Source organism: Balaenoptera borealis (genome assembly GCF_965194805.1).
Source record: "Balaenoptera borealis genome assembly, chromosome: 3".
Taxonomy (NCBI): Eukaryota; Metazoa; Chordata; class Mammalia; order Artiodactyla; family Balaenopteridae; genus Balaenoptera; species Balaenoptera borealis.
The window spans coordinates 43494505-43520975 of record NC_138866.1 but is presented as its reverse complement, the minus strand read 5'-3'; the positions used below and the strand labels follow the sequence as shown (position 1 = coordinate 43520975).

The following is a 26471-nucleotide window of genomic DNA, read 5'->3' as shown; positions in this document are numbered from 1 at the left end:
TAATAAATGCCACCAGTGGGGTTAGAACATTCTCTGGTGTTTGCTTTAGGGGAACAAGGGGATTGTCGGAAATCCTAGCCAAACTGAACCATTAGAGAGAAAATGTTAGCAATTAGAACTATACATTAGGCTTTAATTTACTACCATGGAAAAGTCCAGGGTGGCATTTTTATTCCATTTTTAGGTGCAGCCAGATGGATTGCTCATTATAGGATAATTTCCAGCGACCCTCTGCATTTCCCAGGGTAACAAAGCAGCTGAGGGCACTGTGCAGCCAGGGGCTCAGATTTTATTTTATTTTCTTGTGGGGTGGCAAGGAGAGTGGGAGGTTGAGCAGCTATCAATTTCCTATGTAGTCATTGACATTACTGGGAATCTTTTTACATGTTGAAGTAATTTTAGGCCAAGAAAACAGTTTGGGAAGACAAACACATACATGTAATTTACTTTTCTATCCTTGCCTAAATATGTGATACTGACACATTTTAACCATCTTCACATTAAAAATTCTCCTTTTCTGGGCTTCCCTGGTGGCGCAGTGGTTGAGAATCTGCCTGCCAATGCAGGGCACACGGGTTCGAGTCCTGGTCTGGGAAGATCCCACGTGCCACGGAGCAACTAGGCCCGTGAGCCACAACTACTGAGCCTGCGCGTCTGGAGCCTGTGCTCCGCAACAAGAGAGGCCGCGATAGTGAGAGGCCCGCGCACCGCGATGAAGAGTGGCCCCCGCTCGCCGCAACTAGAGAAAGCCCTCGCACAGAAACGAAGACCCAACACAGCCATAAATAAAATAAATAAAATTTGATAAAAGAAAAGGCTCCCTATTTAAAAAAAAAAAAAATTCTCCTTTTCAGTGTTTCTACTTTTGATTTTTCCCAATGGCCAAAATGAACATTTTAAGTTATTAATTAAAAAAAAAGTCTTCTCAAACCAAAGATAATATAGTTCCAATCTAATTTCAGTCTAATTCATGCAAGGCTTCCCAGGCCACAGAGGGAAACATTGTTGAAGGTGTGGAGTATATGTCTTCATTTTTCCTTTTCATCTCACACTCAAAGGACATTTCCTTGTTAAATGTCTTGTCCAGTTTTCTTTTTTTTTTTTTTTTATAAATTTATTTATTTATTTATATTTGGTTTTGGCTGTGTTGGGTCTTCGTTTCTGTGCGAGGGCTTTCTCTAGTTGCGGCAAGCGGGGGCCACTCTTCATCGCGGTGCGCGGGCCTCTCACTATCGCGGCCTCTCTTGTTGCGGAGCACAGGCTCCAGACGCGCAGGCTCAGTAATTGTGGCTCACGGGCCTAGTTGCTCCGCGGCATGTGGGATCCTCCCAGACCAGGGCTCGAACCCGTGTGCCCTGCATTGGCAGGAAGGTTCTTAACCACTGCGCCACCAGGGAAGCCCCAGTTTTCTTTTTATAGAATAAATTTTTGGCCAAGATGATAATGACCATTTAAAATAAAAGTATTTATTTTGATGCTTACAATGTTTCCACGGGGAAAAAAATCTTCTAGTTAATCTATATTACAGTGAATCAAAATCAGCCACAGTTTCCTTTGCTTTTGAAAATATAGTTAAAATTTATTTTATTTTTGTTGTGGTACAACATATATAACATAAAACTTGACATTTTAACCATTTTTAGCTGTATAATTCAGTGGCGTTAATACTTTCACATTGCTGTGAATCACCACAATCCAGCTTCAGAACTTTTTCATCTTCCCAAACTGAAATTGTGTTTATTAAACAATTACTCCCCATCCCCCCCTCCGCAGCCCCTGTTAACTACCCTTCCTCCTTCTGTCACTATGAATTTGACCACTCTAAGTATCTCGTATAAGTGGAATCATACATTATATGGCCTTTTGTGTCTAGTTTATTTCACTTAGCCTAATGTCTTCAAGGTTCATCCATGTTGTTGCATGTGTCAGAATTTCCTTCCTTTTTAAGGTTCAATAATATTCCATTGTACGTACATACCATGAAGGTACTTTTATTTTAAATACTTTTCACATACCTAAAGATTTACCTCCACACTCAAGTCTTGTTGAGTTGATATCTAGAAACAAAGCTATGGTCCCACCACAGGTGAGGGGGTTGATAAGAAGGATTGGCGAGTTTTGCCCCATGAGAGTTCAGCATAGGCAGTTTGGACAAAAAAAACAAAGGAAAACACCCAATATTTCCATAAAAGACCCAGTTAGGGGACAACCACATTAGACTAATTTTATTCATGACCTGGAGAGAGAAGCAGTTAATTTTATTTTCAGGTAAATGTTAAGACAGCATTGCTAAAAACATTTGCATCCATAATTCATTACTGAATTTTTAATGGTTAAAAAATTCAGGCAACCACGTATCCTGAATTTTCTCTTTAAATTAAGGATCAGAAGAATGACGTATATTTCCCCTGTATTCCATATTGTACTAGATTCCAGCTAAAGTTTTCTGTGATTTTTATGGAAAACATCAGTACAAAAATCACATACTTTTGTCAATTGAAAATTCTATGGTTCTATAGCAATGTGACAAAAAGTATTTTTTCCTCATAAAAATGCATAGTATGTAAACAAAACAAAATATTACTGAACTCTTCATTTCTAAATGTTTAGATGGCAAAAGTTTATTTAAGTATGTCACCTTTTATAAACTACCTTGTAAGAGAAACTCTGCAGGAGAAGAATAAGAATCCACAGAAGAAAATTTACAGTAAGGGTATAACAACTCTCTAATTTTTTTTTTTTTTTTCATTCATTACAAGAGGCAGACCTTTAACTTTTTTTCACTACTTGAAACAGTTCCACCTTAATGACCGCCAGGGAAGTCCCAAGGTCACCAGTTTTGAGCTCCCTATTCTGACCCCAATCTGACCTTCTTTTACTTTCTCTTTTCTTTCATTTCTCCTGAACCTGTTCTTTGTTTTTCATCAGGGACTCCATTCTCTCTCTCCTTTTCTCCCTTCATTCCTTCTTTCCACAATTACTTTTTTTTTTTAAAGATACATTCATTTTATTTTATTTTTTAAATTTGGCCATGCCACGCAGCTTGTAGGATCTTTGTTCACCGACCAGAGATTGAACTGGGCCCCGGGAAGTGAAAGCGCCAAGTTCTAACCACTGGACCACCAGGGAATTCCCCACAATTACTTATTGAGTAAGAGCTTATTATGTGTCAGGTGTAACCTTTGGAGATTCAAAGAGGACATGCTTACCGCCTGGAGGAAGCTTGCTGTCTGGTGCAGGCATGTCCAGCATACTGGTTTCACAATGTGTGTCCTCTCTAAGCAATTGGGACTGCATCCCTGGAATACTGAATTGAGGAGTGTTCTGGGCTCATGTCTAGGTTTGGTAAGAAAGGATGCCAGGATCCATTAGTGATCTGCCAATGGCTCAGGGACAGAATAGTTGGCACGTGTGCCCTGCCCTTGCCAAACCCAAATCTGAGAAAGCCAAAGCTTTTCCCAGATCCGTTTTTTTCTCTGTCCAGTCTGAGCTCCAAGTTGAGAGCTTTAAAGGATGCTTTAATTATCATTCTAGTATACTTCATTCCCTCCTTAGGTTTTCACCAAGTATTCACACAATCATTCCTTAAATTGTATTCAGCACTATCAGTTAATTTCTTTCTTTTTTCCTAGGCTGCCAGTTTTTTTCTAGAGAAAAACATGAAACCATTCTGATTCAGTTCACTGAAAATTCATGCTATTGAGCCTCACCTGGTTCTCATTGCTGCTCTGTACTCCTTTTATTTTCTTAATTTTTTTTAACACCTTTTTTTTAAAATATGTATATTTTATTTATTTACCTATCTATCTATCTATTTATTTTATGGCTGTGTTGGGTCTTCGTTGCTGTGCGAGGGTTTCTCCAGTTGCGGCAAGCGGGGGCCACTCTTCATCGCGGTGCACGGGCCTCTCACTATCGTGGCCTCTCTTGTTGCGGAGCACAGGCTCCAGACGCGCAGGCTCAGTAGTTGTGGCTCACGGGCCTAGTTGCTCCACGGCATGTGGGCTCTTCCCAGACCAGGGCTCGAACCCGTGTCCCCTGCATTGGCAGGCAGATTCTCAACCACTGCGCCACCAGGGAAGCCCTGTACTCCTTTTATTAATCTCTTGGAGATTCAGTAGTGAATTTCCTACACTGGTTGTTTAAAAACTTTTTCATATTTTTGAAACTCCCTGTTTGATCTTCCCTTCCCCTTGATACCAGAAGATGCTCTTGCCTCCTGCCTTACTGAGAAGTTCAAGGCCATCTGTAAATCTCCTGCAACTTACTATTTCTTTCCTCAATCTTTTCTATTTTTCTTCATCCATTGCTGCTTCTGCTCTTCTGTCTCAGAGGAAGAGTCACTCCTCTTATTTCTAGATTGAACCCAACTCCTCTAAGGACTTTTCTCTATAGATTGTACCTTCTGTTCCTCAAAACCCGAAATTCCCTTGTCATAGGTTCTTTAGTTTTGAGAAATTAAAAATTAAAGTACAGAAATAAATATAACAAATATGAGTTTTTCCAATACCCAGAAATCACCATTATTAATGTTATGATATTCTAATAAAAAGAAAAATTACACATAAAGTTGAAGTTCCCTTTGACCCACATCCTCAGTCTGATCACCTTTCCCTTCCCAGAAGCAACACTATTATGATTTTTGCATGTGTTCTTTAAGGTCATTAAAGTATACATTTACATATGTATATACACAAATAAGACGTAGGATTGCTAGTGGATAATTGAAGGATTTACATATTTCGCAGCCTACGTTTTCTCTCTACAGGATGTTTCTGTACCTTATCTGCACTGGTATATGCAGATGTAGCTGTGAGCTCCCCAAGGGCAGGGTTTCTGGCTTGCTCATCACTGAATCCCCAGAACCTAGAACAGTATTTGACATAGAGTAGGCACTCAATAGATATTTCTTAAGTGAATTAAGATAGTTCATTTTGTCCATGCCACTCTCTCACTTTGTCACAGCTTACATATATACACTACCAAACGTAAAATAGATACCTAGTGGGAAGCAGCCGCATAGCACAGGGAGATCAGCTCGGTGCTTTGTGACCACCTAGAGGGGTGGGATAGGGAGGGTGGGAGGGAGGGAGATGCAAGAGGGAAGAGATATGGGGATGTATGTATATGTATATCTGATTCACTTTGTTATAAATCAGAAACTAACACACCATTGTAGAGCAATTATACTCCAATAAAGATGTTAAAAAAAAATCAATTCTGCATGAAACAAAAATATAAACGTAAAAGAAAAATAAACTTTTAGAAGAAAGTATAGAGAACATTTTTAGGATCATGTGGTTGGGATAGTCTCTTTTTAAAGGATTAAACAAAGAGTGTAAACCATAAAAGGGATATTTGATAAATAGAAGAACCTCTGTTTATTAAAAGTCATGATAAATAGAATAACAAATATGTAAAGACAAACCCAAAATTGGGAGATATTTGTAATACTTACCAGTGAAAAGATTTCAGAATATACACAGAAATCTAACAAATCAATATGAATAAAGGCAATCTGCATTAAAAAAAAAAAAAGATAGTTCATTTTTAACTGCTATGGTAGTGGTCAACGGCATGAATATCCCACATATCACATTTTATGTGTTCACTCCCTTACTGTTTCTAATTTTCATGCTTCTGAGTACAAACGATGTGTGAGACATCCTTGTACAGGCATACATTAGAGATATTTTGAGTTCGGTTCCAGACCACCATAATCTAGCAAATATCGAAATAAAATGAATCACACAAGTTTGTTTGTTTTCCAGTGCATGTAAAAGTTATGTTTATATTATACTTCAGTCTTAATTGTGCAATATCAATATGTCTAAAAAAACAATGTTCATACCTTAATTTGAAAATGCTTTATTGTTAAAAAATGCTAACCATCATATGAGCCTTCAGCAAGTCCTAATGTTTTTGCTGGTGGAGGATCTTGCCCGGATGTGATGGCTTCTGACTGATCAGGGTGGTGGTTGCTGAAGACCGGGGTGGCTGTGCTTTTTCTTAAAATAAGACAGCGATGAAGTTCACCACATCAACTGACTCTTCCTTTCACAAACGATTTCTCTGTAGCAGGCCGTGCTGTTTGATAGCATTTTACCCATAGTAAAAGTTCTTTCAAAATTGGAGTCAAACCCTGCCCCTGCTTTGTCAACTAAGTTTATGTAATATTCTGAACCCTTTGTTGTCATTTCAGCAACCTTCACAGCATCTTCACCGGAAGTAGATTCCATCTCAAGAAGCCACTTTCTTTATTCATCTGTAGGAATCAACTACTCATTTCTTCAAGTTTATCATGAGATTGCGGCAATTCCGTCACATCTTCAGGCTCCACTTCTATTTCTAGTTCTCTTGCTCTTTCCCCCACATCTGCAGTTACTTCCTCCACTGAAGTCTTGAGTCCCTCAAAGTCATCTATGAATGTTGGAATCAACTTCTTCCAAACCCCTATTAATGTTGGTATTTTAACATCTTCCCATGAATCACGAATGTTCTTAATGGCATCTAGAGCGGTGTATCCTTTCCAGAAGGTTTTCCATTTACATTGTTCAGATCCCTCAGAGAAATCATTAAGAACATTCATAAAGCAGCTATAGACTTAGAAGACTTACAAAAGGTATTTCTTAAATAATAAGACTTGAAAGTCAAAATTACTCCTTGATCCATGGGCTGCAGAAAGGATGTTGTGTTAGCAGGCATGAAAACAACATGAATCTGATTGTACATCTCCACCAGAGCTCTTGGGTGACCAGGTGCATTGTCAATGAGCAGTAATATTTTGAAAGTACTTTTTCTTTTTTTTTTCCTGAGCAGTATTTCACAACAGTGGGCTTAAAATATTCAGTAAGCCATGTTGTAAACAGATATACTGCCATCCAGGCTCTGTTGTTCCATTTATAGAGCACAGGCAGGGTAGATTTAGCATAATTCTTAGGGGCCCTAGGATTTTTGGAATGGTAAATGAGCATTGGCTTCAACTTAATGCACCAGCTGCATTAGCCCCTAACACGAGAGTCAGACTGTCCTTTGAAGCTCTGAAGCCGGGCATTGACTTATCCTCTCTAGCTCTGAAAGCTCTAGATGGCATCTTCTTTCAATAGAAGTCTGTTTTGTCTACATTGAAAATCTAATGTGTAGTATCATTTATGAATGATCTCAGCTAGATCTTCCGGATAACTTGCTGCAGCTTCTACATGAGACTTGCTGCTTCCCTTGCGCTTCTATGTTATGGAGACGGCTTCTTTCCTTAAACCTCATGAACCAACATCTTTAGTTTCAAACTTTTCTTCTGCAACTTCTTCACCTCTCTCAGCCTTCATAGAACTGAAGAGAGTTAGGGCCTTGCTCTGGATTTGGCTTTGTCTTAAAAGAATGTTGTGGCTTCTTCTTGATCTACTCAGATCACTCAAACTTTCTTCCAATCAGCAATAAGTCTGTTTCACTTTCTTATCATTCATGTGTTCACTGGAGTAGCACTTTAGACTTTCTCCAAGAACTTTTCTTTTGCATTCACAACTTGTCTGTTTGGTGCAAGAGGCCTGTTTGGCCCATCTTGGCTTTCAACATGGCCTCCTCACTAAACTTAATCATTTTTAGCTTTTGATTTAAAGTGAGGGATGTTTGACACTTTCTTTAACTTGAATAGTTAGAAGCCATTATAGGGTTATTAGTTGGCCTAATTTCAATATTGTTGTGTCTCAGGGAATAGGGAGGTTCGAGCAGAGGGAGAGAGAGGGGGGGAGCACCGGTAAGTGGAGCAGTCAGAACACACACAATTTTTATTGATTAAGTTCATTGTCTTATATGGCTGTGGTTCGTGGCACCACCAAACAATTACAATAGTAACATCAAGAATCACTGACCACAGATCACCCTAACAAATATAATAATAATGAAAAAGTTTGAAATATTGCAAGTTACCAAAATGTGACACAGAGACACGAAACGAGCGAATGGTGTTGGAGAAAATGGCATCAATAGACTTGCTCGATGCAGGGTAGCCACAAACCTTCAATCTGTAAACAGCGCTGTATCTGCAAAGAGCAACAAAGCAAAGTGCAATAAGGTGCACTCTGTCTAGAGAAAGAGAGAGATGAATATGTGGGTTGTTTCCAACATTCAGCTATTATAAACAATGATGCAATAGATCACCTTAAATATATGCCACTTCTACATGCAGGCATATCTTTAGGATACATTTCCAAAATTGAGATCACTAAGTCAAAGGGTAAATGTATTTGTAATTTTGATGGGTTGGGTCTTTGTTGTTGTGCGCGGGCTTTCTCTAGTTGCGGCGAGCGGAGGCTACTCTTCCTTGCAGTGCCCGGGCTTCTCACTGTGGTGGCTTCTCTTGTTGCAGAGCACAGCCTCGAGGCATGCGGGCTTCAGTAGTTGCAGCACATAGGCTCAGTAGTTGTGGCTCATGGGCTTAGTTACTCCACAGCATGTGGGATCTTCCCGGACCAGGGATCGAACCCATGTCCCCTGAATTGACAGGCAAATACTTAACCACTGCACCACCAGGGAAGTCCCCTCATTTTTTTTTTAAATCTAAATTTTTATCTAATATACCATATGCCAAAGAAATATGTGATATGCTTGCTTAAAAATGTGAAACAATACAAAAATGTAAATAAAATATTTCTCCTCCCTGGTTTTCCATGACTGCATTCTTTATTGGTTTTCTTCCTACTCATCTGAGCAAGTTTCTTCTGGCTTGTTTGTAGGGTCTTGTTCCTCTTTCTGACCTTTCACTGGTGGAGCACTCCCAGAGTCTATGCTCCATCCCCTTCTCTTCTTACTGTATATACTTCCTCTGTCATCACACTTGTAGCCTCAGTGATATCTTTAGTTCAGACTTTTTTTGAGTCTAGAAAGCAGAGACTAGCCAACCAGATATCACCACTTGGATACCTCAAAAGGATCTCAAGCTGACAATGTCCCCAAATTACCAACTACCTCCCCAAACTTGCTGCTTTTCCCTTTTTCCTTATTATAACGAGTGGCGCCAATGTCTATTGACCCCATGCTCAAGCAAAAATCCTGAGAGTTATTTAAAAATTCTTATTTAAGGATTTTCTCTTTCCCTTCTGCTCACATCTAATCAATCAATAGCTACTACTGATTCAATTTCCTAAATGTATCTTTTCTCTTTCTGCTCTTTTCCAACCTCCATACCTCTGTTATTGTTCAGATTTCCAGCAGCCATTGCCCGGACTATTGCAGTACTTGATGACTGTTTTTTTTCTGCTTCGAGGTGTGTCCCCTCCCAATTTAAACTATACATTTTCAATATAAAAAGATGATCATGTCACTTGAAATTCTTCAATCAACCTCTATGGTCTATGGAATAAAAACTACATTCTTAAGACATCTTTTAGCATGGCATAAAACGAATTTTGTGATTTGTCTACAGATTCCTAATCATACCTTGTCTTCTACACTACTGTCATATTTTATGTTCCAGCAATAATAAACTACTTGTGTTTTCTTAAGCAGGCTAAATTGTACCATATCTGTACCATATGTACCATGTCTTGGCATGTGATATTCTCTCCACTGGAACAACTACCTTCTTTACTTCTTTTTGGTCTTACTCATTCTTCAAGTTCCATCTCAAAAGCTATCTCCTCAGTGAAGTCTTCCAGACTCCATCACAGAACCTTAATTCCCTTCTTACATTCCCATTGTGCACTGTACATACTTACAATATGTAATTTAATTATTTAAATAAACGTCTGTTTCCTCATGAGACTGAGATTCTTAAGGATGGGAACTATGTGGGCCCGATGCCACATATAGAGTATGTTGTCAAGTGAGCAGGTGTTCAATACATGTTTATTTAATGTTGACTGAACTTCAGTATTGATCCTTCCATTAGGACAAATGTCCATGAACCACAATGGCTATGCAGAATCACAAAGAACTTTGAAGGAAATTCAATGAGGGTTATACGCAAATCCTTCACCATCAGAAAATAGTACATTTGTCTGTCATCATGAGAACAACTAATAAAATTAGATATAAAAGCAACATAAAGCTTTATTAGTTTTCCCTCTTTTGTAAGCAAGCTCTAGGTATTAAGTAACCTCTCTAGGGATGGATTTTTTTTCTTTTACCATTAGTAATTGAGTCTCTATTTAGAAAATGTTGGTCAAAACTTTTGTGCTATATATCTTACAAGAACTTTCATATTAATCTTCTCAGAGTTATCTCCCAAAGGTATTTTAATAACTACAAATAGCTATTTTAAAACTGTAAATAAAACCTTTTTTTTTTTATGGTATCAGATTCCCTAAAGAAACATACAATGAACTTATTTATTTGAGAACTATATTTGGCTTAGACTGATCCCAAAGTATAGTGCTTTTATTTTATAAGCAAAAGTTACTACATTTTTCTTTAATGTTATTGTTTCTTGCTTGTGAGCTGTCCTTCTTGATAATGATAATGGTTAATGAATAAAGTTATTTGGAAAAGCGATTTCATGCTACTCAGAGGAATGTCAGAGTTGGAAAAAATCAGCCAGAAGTAAAAACAATAATACCCTAAGCCTAAAAATCTGGTCACTCTATCACACTCTTCGTGCCTGTGCTTAGTGGTCCTTCAAAACTCTGAAATGGGACTGAGAAAACTAAGCTGCCTTCTTATCTCTCAAGGGTGGTGTGAGAATACCATAGATCTCACTATTAAACATATTGGAGTTTCTCTTCTTTAATGGCTGATGCAGAACATTTTGGTGAAACCAGCATATTTCTTACCAGATGGCTGAGACTTTGTCCTCTGATGCAGTTTGGAGGCCACAGAGAAGTGGGTGTAGCTCTCCCCAAGACAGCCCTAAACCATTGCCACCACTTTCACAATTGTTTCCACGATATTGTGAAGAAAAAGGGAACTGGGTTTCTCCTACTAAATTAACCCACCTATTGGGACCCATTTGAAGGGAGAAGATGAGAGAAAAACATGAGTGAAAAGAGAGAGAAGACAGAGAGTAAAGAGAATTCCAGGGAGGGAAGGAAAAATGAAAGGGGGTAGAGGGAGAGGAGATGGAGAGAAAGCACAGAGAAGAAAGAAGAAGTGTGTAGGGGGGGTGATGTGGGTAGATGGGTCGGGGTTGGGGAGAGATAGAGGAAGAGGAAAGAAAGTGAGAAAAAGATAACAGGCGCTATCCCATGGATTCTCTAGCGGCTTTCACTTGATCAAAATAAATGGAGACAAATGAATGGCTTCTGTCTAAAGTTCTCTCAAGTTATTTTTCCTTGAAAATGAGGCAAAATGTCAACCTTTTTACTAGAAAATTTAATAACTTAAGACAGAGTATATATTGTTACTTGGCCTTCACTTGTCCATCATGATTTTAAAAATTTAGAATAGGAATAATTTTATGTAAAAGTGCTGACTCTATTAAACCATAGGACTGTCCCTGAACAGAGCCAATACAAAAGCAAAGCTCATTTTTTCCCCCCAGAATATGATGCCATTTTTCAGAAGTGAGAGAAGTCCATGCCTTTTCCTTTTCTTCTTTCTGATATGAATGAATGGCCCTATCCTCCTGAATAGGCAGGCTTCATAGACCAAGGCTGACTGAGACCTTATATAGTCAACATGTGTTAAATGTTTTGCCAACATCCATTCCCCCTTCCCAGCAGTCCCCAGTTTCCTTTTGGGATCTATGTGATTTTGTGGAACCTGACCTCACTGCCTCCCAGTCAGGGGTAGAATGGACCAAGCCAATCATCCCATCCCATCCTCTTAACTGAAGTGATGGAAGCAACGGTCGATGTGTGAACTGAGCAGACCACACAGTGTTTATAGGGGGTTTTCTGGGAATGCTGAAGCAAAATTGCTCTCTTTGACACAAAAAGAAGGCATATGGCCCCAAAAGCTGTAAGCAGCTATCTTGGGACTAGGAATGGAGCCAGCCTTAGGATGAAGCTGACACAGAAAGATGGAAAGAACCCAGGTCTTTTGGATATCCTTAAGGCATTGGATCAAGCCTCATCTAAAACATCTCTATCTCTGGATTTTTCAGTTATGTGAACTGATATTCTTTACTGTATTATTTCCTTTCAACCTGGGTATAACGTGAATGTTTTCATTTCTGTAAAGGGATTATGCTGCCAGAAACAGCCATTAGGATGCTTTCTGTTGTAAGTAATGATGACTGTTCTTTTTGTCAAGATCATGGGACAAACAGCAGCAGAATTTTATATTGGGAAGGCATTTCCAAATGCTGTAGAAAACAGAATGTCTTTAGATGTCGGTCAAGAGATTTCAGTCTGGGATTCTTCCAAGAATATCCTTCTTGCCATGGGATGTTAAAGCTTTTTCATGATTAACACTCTGATTATTGTAATGTACTTTTGATTTATTTACCATCTATAATATGTTAAAGAAATTGATGGATCACAATCCACTAACTAAAGAAATAGCCTAGCATATAAAGATTAGAGAGAGTCATTTGAATTAGAGTCAATCTTTCATACTTGGAAGCCAAAGGAGATAGTACAATTTATTTCAATTCCACAAATATTCCTGGAGCCCTTAATTTGTGCCAGGAACCCTGCTAGATCTACAGGTACAATAAAGGTGAGTAAGACAGACTTTACCCATGAGAAGTTCTTAGTCCAGATTACAAAGGCTTAAATTAGACCTTTTTAAGAATCCCTGATAACAGCTGTCATCATTAGCTATTCTTATGAGTAAAAATAAACAAGTAAAAGAACAAAACAAATGTCACAATAAAAGAATAATATAATATATGGTTTGAATGAAGGAGAAAGACCATGTAAGGAGAGGATGGGGAGGGATAAGGCAGGTTTTAAGGAGCTGCTGCCATTTGAGCTGGCTCATGAAGAGTACCTATTTCTGTAAATCCAGGGTCTTTCTCAAAGCACCCTGTCCTTTCCTTCCTTAGCAGTTACTCACAACCAATACTTATATATGTATTGGCATGTTTATGTATTTAATGGTCAACCTCACCAAGATGTAGATTTCAAGAGGTGAGCCCCATGGACCACTCTGCTTTGTTCCCTGTTGTATTCCCAGCACAAAGCCCAGGGCCTGATATATAGTATTCAGTCAATAAAAAAAATCTGTTGAACAAATAAGTGAATGATTAGATGAGTGATGGGTAGCAATAGATACCATTTGTGGATGCCTATTAGGTAACACATGTTGTGGTAAAGCACATAGGTGGTCAAATTTAATACATTCAACAATAATACCAGGAAAATTTCCTATCAGCTTTATAGAGGAAGAAATGGAAGACTAGAACAAATAAATAACTTGTCCAATGTCATCCAACACATACCTGGCTAAAGCCATACCCAGGTAGGTTTAATTCCAAAGTCCATGCTGTGAATTGCTGCACAATATTGCTTCTCATTTATTGAGTATGTACTATGGGACAGTCCTTTGACCCACATTACCTCATTTTATTTTCTCATTTATTTCTAGCAACGACTCTGTGAATTAGATATTATTAGCCTCATTTAATAGGTGAGAAAACAGATTCAGAGATGTTTATCCATCTACTCCACAAATGTTTATTACCTGTCAATTGCCAGGCACGATGTTACTCCCGGAGATAAGATGATGAGACAATTAGACATCATCCTTGCGCATGTGGAGCTTGTGGTCTAGTAGGGAGGCAGACAGCAGCCAAATGTGCAGTAACAAGATGTGAGAAGTGCTATGAGGGAAAGTCAGAGGGTGTTGTGTGAGGACCCCATGGCTTCCAATGGGGTCCATTTGATGCCAAAGCCCTCAATTGATGTAACTCTTTCTCACTTTGGTAACATGGTGGATAAGACTTGCACTGGCAGAGAGGAAGGACAGGCATGGCCCCCAAAGTGCGACTCTCTAGCATGATCAGAGAAGGTAGGGACATGTGTGCAGAATGTATGTGAGTAGCGGAGGCTGGAAAAAGCGTGGAGTGTTGAATGTCTAGTGAGGGATTGTCCTTAATTCAGAAGGCGATGGGGAGCCATCCAAAAGGTTTTGAAGGATTCTCAATCAAAAGTGTATTTTAGGGAAGAGTAATTTTTTTTTAAAAAAATAGTAATTTAAAACAGAGAGAGAGTGAGAGAGAGAGAGGGAGAGAGAGAGAGAGAGAGAGAGACTTACTGGATAGTTTAATGTGGCACAGGCAGTACATAAGTTTGAATTTATTTTATGTCTATTTTTAGTCAGTGTATTAGCTAGGATGTAGGTTTAGCTGAAAACACAGAACTTTAAATAAGACAGAAGCTTATTTCTCTCTCACATAGAAGTTGAGCTGAGATGCCAACTCTATTCCAGGAAGCCGTTGAAGGCTCTTCTAATTTTGATTTGAAGAGGGGAAGAGGAAAAGGGAGATGTGCCCTTTAAGGACATAACCCAGACGTTCGTTGCCCACATCACTTCCACTCACCTCAACTTGGCCAGAACTGAGTCTTATGACTGCAGCGAGCAGTTACGAGGAGGATTGTAAATGTCATCTGTATTTTTTGTTGGCTGTGGGCTCTATGGCAAAAATCCATAACTATGGAAAAAGGGGCATAATTATTAGGGGATGGCCAGCAGTCTCTGCCATACGCAGTGTGCTTCTCCTCTGAGAAGGAGAGATTTTGGTGACTCATTTACTCCTATTAGAAAAAACTCTGAATTTAAAAATAATGTTGGGGGACTTCCCTCAGGTTTGATTCCTTTTCAGGGAACTAAGATCCCACATGCCGTGTAGTGCGGCCAAAAAAGTATTAAAAAATAAAATAAAATAAAAATAATGATGATTGTTACTACTGGTCAAGTTTTGTAAATAATTGCTTGTCACATACTATAGAAAGCTAAACAAAATTTGACAGCTTTTAACTCTATTAATACCCCAAAAAGCAAAATGCATTTGAATCCCATAGATAACTATCTAGAAAAACTGTATTTTAAAATGTTACCTGGGACTTCCCTGGTGGTGCAGTGGTTGAGAATCCGCCTGCCACGGCAGGGGACATGGGTTTGAGCCCTGGTCCAGGAAGATCCCACATACCGTGGAGCAACTAAGCCTGTGCACTACAACTACTGAGCCTGCGCTCTAGAGCCCGCGAGCCACAGCTACTGAGCCCATGTGCTGCAACTACTGAAGCCCGCATGCCTCGAGGCTGTGCTCCGCAACAAAAGAAGCCACCACAATGAGAAGTCCGGGCACCTCAAGGAAGAGTAGCCTCCGCTCGCCGCAACTAGAGAAAGCCTGCACGCAGCAACGAAGACCCAACTCAGCCAAAATAAAATTTTAAAAAAGTTACCTGAAAAATGATAAACTAAGTTATCATGATACACTTTTACGTCCCCAAGACTGCAAAAGATACTATTTGACACGTTGATATTAATATTGGTGCAACCACTATGGAAAACAGTCTGGAGGTTCCTTAAAAAACTAAAAATAGAGTTGCCATATGATCCAGCAATCCCACTCCTGGGCAGATATCCAGAGAAAACTCTAATTCACAAAGATACATGCACCCCTATGTTCATGGCAGCACTATTTACAATAGCCAAGACATGGAAGCAAACTAAATGGCCATCGACAGATGAATGGATAAAGAAGATGTGGTAGATATACACAATGAAATACTACTCAGCCATAAAGAAAAGAAATAATGCCATTTTCAGCAACATGGATAGACCTAGAGATTATCATACAAAGTGAAGTAACTCAAAAAGAGAAGGACAAATACTATATGATATCATTTATATGTAGAATCTAAAATATGACACAAATGAACTTATTTACGAAACAGTAATAGACTCACGGACATAGAAAACAAACTTAGGGTTACCAAAGGGGGAAGGGGGTGGGGGTAGGGATAAATAGGAGTTTGGGATTAGCAGATACAAACTACTATATATAAAATAGATAACCAGCAAGGTCCTGCTGTATAGCACAGAGAGCTGTCTTCAATATCCTGTAATAAATCATAATAGAAAAGAATATAAAAAGAATATGTATATATGTTTAACTGAATCATTTTGCTGTACACCAGAAACTAACCCAACATTGTAAATCAACTATCCTTCAATAAAAATTGATATTATTGATATGAATTTTTTATATTAATATGGCATATATTTTCATTTTCCCTTAATTTCCCATTAAAAATGACAACTCAACCCCACATTGAAGATTTATAATTCTTTTCACCAAACTTAAAGAAACAGCAGGCAAGAGAAAATGCCTCTGACTGTGTATGGGATGTTCCCACGTCAGCAGGTTTTCCTGCGTGAGTTGTTTCTGCCATGAACTCCGACAGAAAGGAGGCGGACGGCAGGATGACAGAACAGATACACTTCCTATGGCGTAGTGGACAGTAGCATACAGTCCCCACTTCATAGATTAAAGCACATTTGCTGTCCTGGGCAGCCCTTAATTTTAGTTCATTTTCCTGTAACTATTTATTTGATAGCTCATTAATTGCCTCTGAGCAGAGAAAAATGTTTCCTTTAAGAAGGTTAAACAGAGAGTTTATTGACATAAGTGAATTGGTTGAAGAAAACATTATTAAATAAAAGACACTTATTTAAACACCAAATTAATCTTTTAAAGGCAAATTAGAGGTCATATCTCCTCCTAACTAAATACTGTTAACCAGTAATGAGATATCCATTTCAGATGAAAACACACTCAGGTTCTAGCCGGTGGCTTAACTGTGCTTTAGTTTTCCAAGTTTACTCAGAGTGCATAATTACAGTAATGTTTTAAATTTCAGTATTTTGAAATAATGTGATGTTTTTCATTATATGATTTTTTTTTTTTTTTTTAATTTAAATCTTCTCTTTCATCCCAGCAGAAGAGAAGCCGTGCTCTGAGAAGACTTCCATAGTGGAAATGGATTCACCCTGGGCTCTGGCTCCCGTTTCTGAACTTCTCACACAGACTGGTGCATGAGTGCACTTGGCATTGCCCTTGTTGATCAGGCTGGGCTACAGTAACATTCGGACGTTTTCACTGGGACCACACCCGCACCACTGTCAGAACTCTGTGTAAGTTTCGGAGGCGCAGTGATTTTTGTGGTGTTAGAGGTTGTGCTGTCATGAGGTCCTCTGGTATTTTAGCTTCGTATTTTTTCCTTCCAGTTGGAGGGTGTCGCCACTGCTTGCCCACATGCAGCCGCACACCTTCTCAAGCAGCCACAGGGGCAGTGCCCCATGCACCAATCCACCGCTGGGCTCGCATTAGCTGGCCTCCCCATCACGATGACTGTTGAGTGTTGACAGGTACCATAGATTCACACTCCAGGGTCTTCCACTGCGAATCCGACGCTGATGCCAGTGGCTTTGTTCCACACAGCGCCGAAGTTTCTTTTGTAGCTAGACAGGAGTCAGGAAGTTGAAGGTTAATCAAATCTGATGTTGGCCCACCCCTGTTGGATATGACCATCAGATGGTCCAGCAGATTCCACTTTTTGTCAAAATATTTTATGGTGTATATGTGGAGGAAATGGAGAAAAAGACTCCCAATGGACAATAATTTGATTTGATGCATATTTTTTTGTGTCAGTTCCTGTCTGATTTTTTAATACTGCTTGAGTCAATTATTCTTGCTTTCATACTAATTGTCTTGATTCAGCATGTTTTAGCAATGAATACTGCTTATCTTAATTCATTGCTGCCCTTTGTTTGGTAACCTATGATTTTTGAAGGCATGAGACGAAATTCAGGTTTTAAAGCCCTGAGATAACTCTTGGAAATATCCAACAATTTAAACCTTGATGTTCCCACCACACCCTAACCGGAATTATGATCTCCTCCAAATCCCATTCTTCTCCCAACCACATTACTTCTTTCTCTTTTCAACAGAGATGGGAGAATCTGCTTATGACAAATTGCACATCAGAAAAGACGTATCTCTATGATGTGGTCAGGCAACATAATTTAAGATTTTACAGGCTTATGCCTAGCCCATTATTTTAAGGATAAGAAACAGTAAAGGGAAAAGTTGGTTCAAGCAATCCTGATACCGCTCATTAACTGGGAGACAGAAAGGAATAAATTAGGACTTTTCTGATTATTTCAGGTCCTCTATCCCACTTCCCCACTCCACACACCCTCCCCGCTTCAGACATTTAGACTGAGGAAGAAAGGCACTTTGTGTTTAAGGTTAATCAAGTTTCAGTACAATTTTTTTTTTTACAAACTAGAATCACACTAATCTTTTTTTCTTGCTCTAATGTGTGGCTGTTGAAATCCTCAGCTGTGATAAATTAAGCTACTTATTAATCTAATTATCGTACATTCATCCTGGAAACTTTCATGTGACTTGAAAAGGCTATTCAACCTTTTCCCTCCCCTCCTAGAAAGGGCTCAACCTTGCACCAATTAAGATCATTCTGAAGTAAGGCTTTAAAAAAGCTTTCTCTAATCACCCAATGGAACATGGACCAGTGGAAACCAAACTCAGAGCTCTGGGAAAAAGTTTAGCATTCCTTTCTGTCTGCCAACTTTGATGATTTCATTGCACAAGGGAGGAAGGCTTCATTTTCCTGTTTCGTTGTTCTTTCACTGACCTCCAGATAAAGTCCATGTAATTACTGAGCAAATAAAGTTGCAGCATGTGTTTTAAAAATCAATTGCCGTTCTTGGACTATAGAAATGTAACAATACACAGATTTGCCAGAAAATGCCCAGTGCCAACCATATGAACTAAACCCTGTACTGTATCTGTACAATGGAGTAGTTTTGACCCCTAAAGTACATATTTACTATGCAGATTTTTAAAAGGGCTCCTTTTATGACTTATCTATTGATATTAAAATGTCCCCATCCTAATATAGGTTCAATTTAGGATTAAAAATATGTTGCAAATGTATCATATCTTAAACATCCATTCATTGCCAAATGCCTTACTTCTTTTTTTTTTTCAAATGATGGCGTAAATGGAGCTGTTTTACATTCAAATTAAACTAGCTATTAATTTGAATGCAAAGCAGCTCAATGTACAGGATGCAGTTTCAATGACAGGTTTACCCCAAGACGGAATGCAGGAGCGGGTCCACATGGGTGAGTCCAGGCAGATTGTCCCCTACTCTGGGTGCCCGGCACACTTGCTCACTGTGAATAGTGTTTGAAGTGAAGATTAAAAGAGTGGAATTATAAAGTATAATTACATTTTACTGAAACTCTAGAAATCAGAAAAAATTCAGCAGGAAACTTTTAGTGAAACATGATGTGTTGTCATTATCATTAAAAGATAAAAGTTCCATACTGTTTTTATCTGTTTATTTGGAAGAAATCCAGCTTTTACAGTTATGCAGGAAACAAAAAACGGGAATGCAAGAGTAATTATTAAAACTGTGTGATTTGTTATCTCAGCTACTGTCTCTCCAAATGGTAACACGATATCAGCAGCTGCAGACGGTCGCTGATTTCCTCTATTAGTAAACAAGTGCTTTGGAGACCTGTGTGAGGCACTTTAAGCTCGCTACTCCCCGAAGTGCTGTCAGGCTTAACTACTAATCCATGGTATTTCAGAGCACTGGAAATTCATCTTTATAAAACCTGAACAAAAAAAGGAAAAAAGCCTGGAGGGCATGAGCTCCCTCTGGTGAGACAAATGACATGTTCATTTATTAATGAAACAATAACCCTGGAAAGAGGATCAAAGCACATTCCATCCTCACTTTACAATCCCCAATTTTCTCAGGCCAAACCATTTAATTGAGCCATGACAATGGAATACTTAATTGTTGCCTGAAAGTTTTGAAGAAGCAACTTCTTCAGCATCAATGTGCATTTCAGGATTATTATCCAAATATAATATAGCCGGATTGAAGCTGGTGGAATTTGATTCTTCCTACACTGGGGGGCCTTTGGCTGGCAGAAAAGGGGTCTTCTTGAACATGCTTGCAGCACTCACCACAGACATGTCTTGTCCTATCACTGCTCTTTCCCTTGCCTGAAATAGTCCTGATGTGTTACTTCCTCATGGTGAAATAACCAGCCTCATTTGTGGGTGATTGGTTCTTTCTGGGACATAAATGAGGAACAGGGAGTGCCAATCCCAAAGCCCAGGAGTTTAAGGGGTTTGGAAGTACTCAGCATGGAGCCCGTATTACGTCTCAACGGGCCCATAGCATGTGCAACGGTAAAGTCAGACTCGCCTGCCCTCCCTGTGGGTTATTCACCAATTGTATTTGAGAGTGATTATCGTGATTCTGTCATGCTAAAACTAACAAGCACACATATAAAATTTAAAAAAATGAAAAGGTCTGTGTTTAATTTCTACATATTAACTGTGGATTTCACCACAACATTCTATCTTGATATTTTTTATGTGTATATTTATACAATAATTTTTCTAGGATTTACTTGACTATGCTATTTTTCAAATTAAACCAAAGTTACAGGAGAGTCTTAAGGCACAGAAGTTGGGAGTTCAGAAAATACTTGCTGATTTACTGGGCAAAAAGGGCCATGAAAACTTTATATGTGCTCTCTTGGACTCACCTATCTCACATTCAAACATTCTAGGCCAGTTTGATTCTAACCCAATTTTCTATCTCATGGCATCGCTTGGAGTCTATAAATAAACTTCCTTTTACTTTGCACCTGCTCATATTTATTCCTTAGGAGATCCATTAAGTCAATGAAAACCAATAGTCAGAAATGAAGGTTGCAAGCAATAAAAAGTCACGTTTTTATGTTCTTGAGGATCATCCATTTTATTAAGCCTTAGGTGAGTTGGAGAGTATATTTTGAGTTGATATTTCATTATCTATACCTAAGATCTTTCTTTCTGTTCTGCTTTTGAATACAAGCCTTATAAAAGTCTTTCTTTTTGCCCTAGGTTGTTAGACTTATAAGTAAATATTAGACTTACAAATATTTTTACATCAAATTTTAATAAAGTACCTAGGAAATTCTTTATAAAGAAATTTTTACAATAAGGCCATCAATTCAAAAAAGTCCCATTTAGTTTGAACCCTTCTTAGCAAAAATTTCTGCAGTATAATTGTTTGGGCCGCACACAAGGAACTAGTGGCGATTCAAAGTGCATAATGTAGCTCTACATAAACCCTCTGGGAGCACATGGAACCCTCTAGGTCAACAATCATAGCAGGCACTGGCCCAAGAGCCAAAAGGGAGTTTCAAATGGAAGGTCTGTGTCTGCAGCAGAAACAATTAATTATTTTTCTTATCTCCCTTTTTGATTGTCTTCCATTCCTAAATACAGAGCATTTATTTCCAAAATACACACCTAGAAAGATTTCATGGACTTTATGCATGAGAGTTCAAGCTGCCATGACAGAGATGGCCACATCACAAATTTCATACAGGCCAAAGATGAGACAGAGAAAAGATATTTACGTTTGTTGAGAAGATGCTTCCACATCTCCAAAACACATTCAATTAATATTTGTATTACTTATTCATTGCTTTTTTTCTTTCATTTATTTAGCCTGTCAATTGGTCATTCAATGACTATTGACTGAGGTTCTACTGCATCTATATCATACAGATGACAACAGATACAGCTGTGGTTGTGTGTATTTATGTAAGGTGTATGGGAACTGAGACTACATATAGCGGAGGAAAACAAGGAGTGGGTTGGGGATGAATAATATGCAGACAGAAACAGAGTTCTTCGAAAACATTATTTTGAAAAGGGGCAAAGACCCTTGGTGTATGTCCGTTGAGTATGATGGAAGTATTCATTCAGTAGTGTCTATCAAGCGACTGCCACGTCTCATGCACCATCGCATGTACTTACACAAGAAAGGACGTTGTCCCTGCCTCCCAGGATTTTCCATTCCATAGTCTGGCTGCATGCCCATGATACGTACACATAGAGCAGTTAACTCATGGTGGTTGATGAGGCTCCATTGAAAGGTACAGATAACAACTTCAAGGTGAGCTGTAAATTTTGAACAATTACAATTTTTGTGATGTGCTCTGAAAGTTGGGGCTTGGACCTGCTATCTCCCATTTTGCTGAGAAATGTGTGCTCTGGGGAGGAAGACAGCAAGAGGTGCATGAACAGGTGCATGAATTCACCTTTGTCCCATCTCATCTCCCACCCTTATAAACTTTGTTCTTTGAAAAGAGAAGCAAGCTCGTTACCTAGAATGTAACATTTGATCATTTTTACTGTCTGTTATAGCAGATACAAAAACTGATATTCCTATTATCCCACTGTTCTTTAAACCTTCAAGATAGATTGCCAACATACTGAAATAGGAATTTAAATTAGATGAAATACATATGTGTATATAGGTACATGAACACCTTTAATAAGCACTAAGAATTGAAAAAATTATGGTGTTCCTTGCTTCTTCTGTAGCCCAAGTAGCTAAAATTTAAAACCGATACCAAACAAAAAACAAATGTAAGAAGGAATAAAGATATGATTTTTCCCCCATGATGACTACTTAGAATTATTTTGAGATTACTGGTTTTCCTTAAAAAATGAACTACAAAATCTAAAATATATATATTTTTTACTTTTCCTGGTGCCTCTGGTATATTGGTACTGGTAATCCTGAGTTGTTTTTGCATTAGAGTTTAAGATGTGACCACATTGTTTTTCTTTTCTACCTTTTACTGATAAAGTAGCTATCAGAATGCCTTGTTATGATTCTATTTTCCTTCTACTCCCAAATTCTGTTGGTAGCATACAGGAGCTCTAACAACATACTTAACCAGTTTCACTTCAGGGCAATTATTCCTTTTTAGCATTCTAAGCTATGGTTAAGTTATCCTAAATGTAACACAGGAACAAGGAGCATATATTATCTCCTTTGTCCATGTATCCATTTTATCACCAGCCAAATGAGCTTATAGTATAGAATATTTAGGAAATTTCTAAATACTTCAGGATGGAGTGTTCGAAATAAAGTCATGGCTCTTTACTTAAATTAAACAGAACAAAATGTTATGCTTACTGTTTGCTATCTGTTTCTTGAACTCAATCAATAAATGAATGATAGCTCAGTGATTGCTGAAATAATTAGTTTCAAATATATTAATAAAGTCAAATCACAAAACTTAACCAAAACCATTTATTTTCTTACCCTCTAAGGTTGATGTTTACATTTAATATTATTAAAATTATGTAATAAGTATAATAAAAAGGAGATTTAAATGATAAAATTTTAATAATTCAATACATTTTTTTCCTACTTAAGATTTATCTTTCTCTGATACCAAAGATGTTATAAACAATAAATTTCAAAGTTGCTATTATATTTTCTAAAAATCAGTAACTGATAATAAACAGATACTGCTCTCCCCAAATACCCCTACACTCTCCACTCTCTCTGGACACATGATTTTATTATATAAAATAAGTTAATTTTATTGACTATACATTCATGACAACATAATAGCATCAGTATATAAAAATAACACACCAAAGTCACAAAATAATTTATATCTCCTGCTTAAATGATTTCTGATTGCATTACATAGGTACTGTACTTACATGAAGGGTGAACAGTTGTCAGTAATATAAAGATGTTCTCAGCTTTGGGGAAGCAAAATGGCTCCCACAATCTATTTGTGGAGGATACGGAGGACAGTCTCTATCACATTAATTGGACTAAATACCAAATACATTAACCATTTTGAAATGTGTTCCTGTATTTCTAAAAAGCAGGTGGTTTATCTGACAAGATATACTGGATGTTAATAATTAATTAATTAATTAATACATTGTCTGAAGTCTCATGTTAACATTTAGGCCTATTTTAGTGATTTAAGACTAAAAGTCCTGGAATATCTTCAAAGAGATAATATATTCGGTCAGAGAAGCAGTCATAACACATTTGTATATCACCAAACGCAGACCTAGCCGCAGAGAGAGACGGGCCTCGAAGTTGTTTCCCGAAGCCCTCTGGAACTCCGGATGGCCTCCGGGGGGACCAGGCTTAGGAAGGTGAAAAGTGGCTCAGGAGCGTCCCTGCTCACTTCAACAGAAGGGCGAAGACAGGAGCATAGGAACAAAACAGAAAACAACTTTCCCAGACCTCAGAGAGAACACTTGGCATTCCTGAGGGACAGCTGCTTGCTGGTAGAAATTTATGATAATAAACTAAACTGGGTGAGCATTTCCTAAGAAGAAATATTTAATTATCCTGCTCACCATTATGAGGAACTTCTGCCACTCTTCATGTTATTATACAGTAAATAACCATTTTTCTAAAGGACAGAGCTGTTTTAATTATATGACAATGAATGCATAATTATTATGTTTGTTAGGAATGAATCACAAGACAACAGACTTGATATTGCTGCCCTGGTTAGTGCATCTTAATTACTTTTTCATTATTTTGCATATAAAAGCTATTTGCTAATTGTCTTTGCTGTAAATATGCAAAATATAATTAGTCATTCATAATTCTTTATGTGTTATCTAACTGTACATTTGTTTCTGAGGAACATATATTAAAGTGTGGGTATTTAATGGGCTTTTTTTGGTGTGTGAATTCAGCTTTTTTTTAAAAACACAGTTTTAAGTAAAAATTAGGCACGTAACAGTTTTAACCCTATTCTTAGGGAAACTTGTTGTGTAAAAAATGGAGACTGAAACATACGGAGTTATGGAGGAAATGGCAAATTATGTGGAATTTTAAGAATCTTCCATGTGAAGACACAGATGAAGACATGAAGTATCTCTTATTAAGCCTTTAAATTAACCTTTTAGATAATCTCCAAGGCTACTCAGATAAATCTTTAAGCATTACCAATTTCAATTTAAGTTTTTACATATTTCTGCGGATACTTACCAGAAGGAGGAAAGAAATCCATGGATGTGGTTAAACACGCATTTTGAAGTGCTCCCAATAGATTGCTTATTATCTGTTTAAAACTTGAGGTGAACACTCTCAAATTTTTCCAATCTTAACTCTGAGTACTTTATAAAATCTATGTAAGTGTCAGCATGAAGGATTTTTTGGAATAAGCTAATTCTTTAGTGAATAACGTGGATGTTATGACATGAACCCACAGCGAGGTTTGGCATCTCAAAAGTGAGCCATCCTGGCCAGTTTTTCAGCCTCAGGAACATTTTTCTTTTTCTTTTTTTAGTAGTTGGAAACAGAACTTCGGCTAGTTTCTTCTGTGGTTATCACTTCAACATGAACTAACATTGCTGAGAATGTCCCTCTGCACTCAGATTCGTTACAGTGACTGACTGATTAAATGGACCACGTGCTTTCAAAATAGTACAGACACCAGGAGCATCGACCAATGATTCAAATTTTTCTTTTCACTCGTCTCCATAAAATCCTGCCACTCCATCCTGCTGATGCATGTCACATTCTACTTTCTTCACCTCAAACATTTGATTTACTAACCGGTTGTACTGTTAATCCCATGTCATGACACTTCTATTCACTTCTGCTTTTCAACTGAAAGCAGCTTCCTATGAAGATAAAGCTAGGTAAAATCTATTGTAAAGAGAATAACTTGAATGCAGCTCTCATATCAAAATGAAAACACACTTCTGCTCTCTTCACCCACTAGACATCCTGACTACTTTTCTCTTTTTAAAAAAAAAATTTTTTTTTTTAATTTATTTATTTAATTAATTTATTTTTGGCTGCACTGGGTCTTTGTTGCTGCGTGTGGGCTTTCATTAGCTGTGGCGAGTGGGGGCAGTGCAACGGGCTTCTCGTTGCAGTGGCTTCTCTTGTTGCAGAGCACGGGCTCTAGGTGTGCGGGCTTCAGTAGTTGTGGCACGTGGGCTCAGTAGTTGTGGCTCGTGGGCTCTAGAGCTCAGGCTCAGTAGTTGTGGTGCACGAGCTTAGCTGCTCCGCGGCATGCGGGATCTTCCCGGACCAGGGCTCGAACCCGTGTCCCCTACATTGGCAGGCAGATTCTCAACCACTGCGCCACCAGGGAATCCCCTGAATACTTTTCTTAATGATGAAGTCAAATAGGATAGCTGATGAGAATACAACTGATGATAATATTTTTTTCAGAAGTAATCCTACGCTGTAATTCTGTAATTGGCAATATTCTTAAATATTCTTAAATGAACATATATAAAAACAGAATGATGGCAGAGTGTATATTAGGAAAAAAACCTGTAAACGTGCTTTAGAAAATTGTGATATGAATAAATTATATTGATTCCTGTTTATCACAAAGCTTTTAAAACCAGCACTTGCAAAAACCATAACTGTTATATAGGTTTCGTTGTTTTTATTGTGGAATTTTCTTTTCGGCTCCTTGAATGTTTTTTCTTTTGCCTTCAGGAGAGCCAAAAAACAAAGAGTGAAACGTATATTTCAAACAGCATTCCACATACTTGGGAAAGTTGTACAGATAACACCCTCTCTACCAAAATCACAGTCTTAAAAACCTCATGTACTGTAATGAAATGGTTTAGTTGGGTGAGGTTGCAAAATGGATAATATTGTGTAAAAAGATAATCATTTCACTTTACAGTCTAAAAGAGTGAAACTGACATTGGTGAATCCTTGTAAAGAGAATGT

The 26471-nt window shown here is 38.1% G+C and overlaps 2 long non-coding RNA genes across 2 annotated transcripts in view; one reads left to right on the top strand and one right to left on the bottom strand.

Moving 5' to 3' along the window:
* LOC309626226 overlaps nucleotides 1-20443 on the top strand; it is a 132843-nt gene extending 112400 nt beyond the window's left edge. Inside the window, exon 2 of the long non-coding RNA XR_014243048.1 lies at nucleotides 16827-20443. This is a non-coding gene — a long non-coding RNA (uncharacterized lncRNA). The remainder of the gene's footprint in view (nucleotides 1-16826) is intronic.
* The window catches only part of LOC309626221, a 397593-nt gene that overhangs the window by 217220 nt on the left and 153902 nt on the right, over nucleotides 1-26471 (bottom strand). The gene's annotated exons all lie outside the window — the stretch shown is intronic.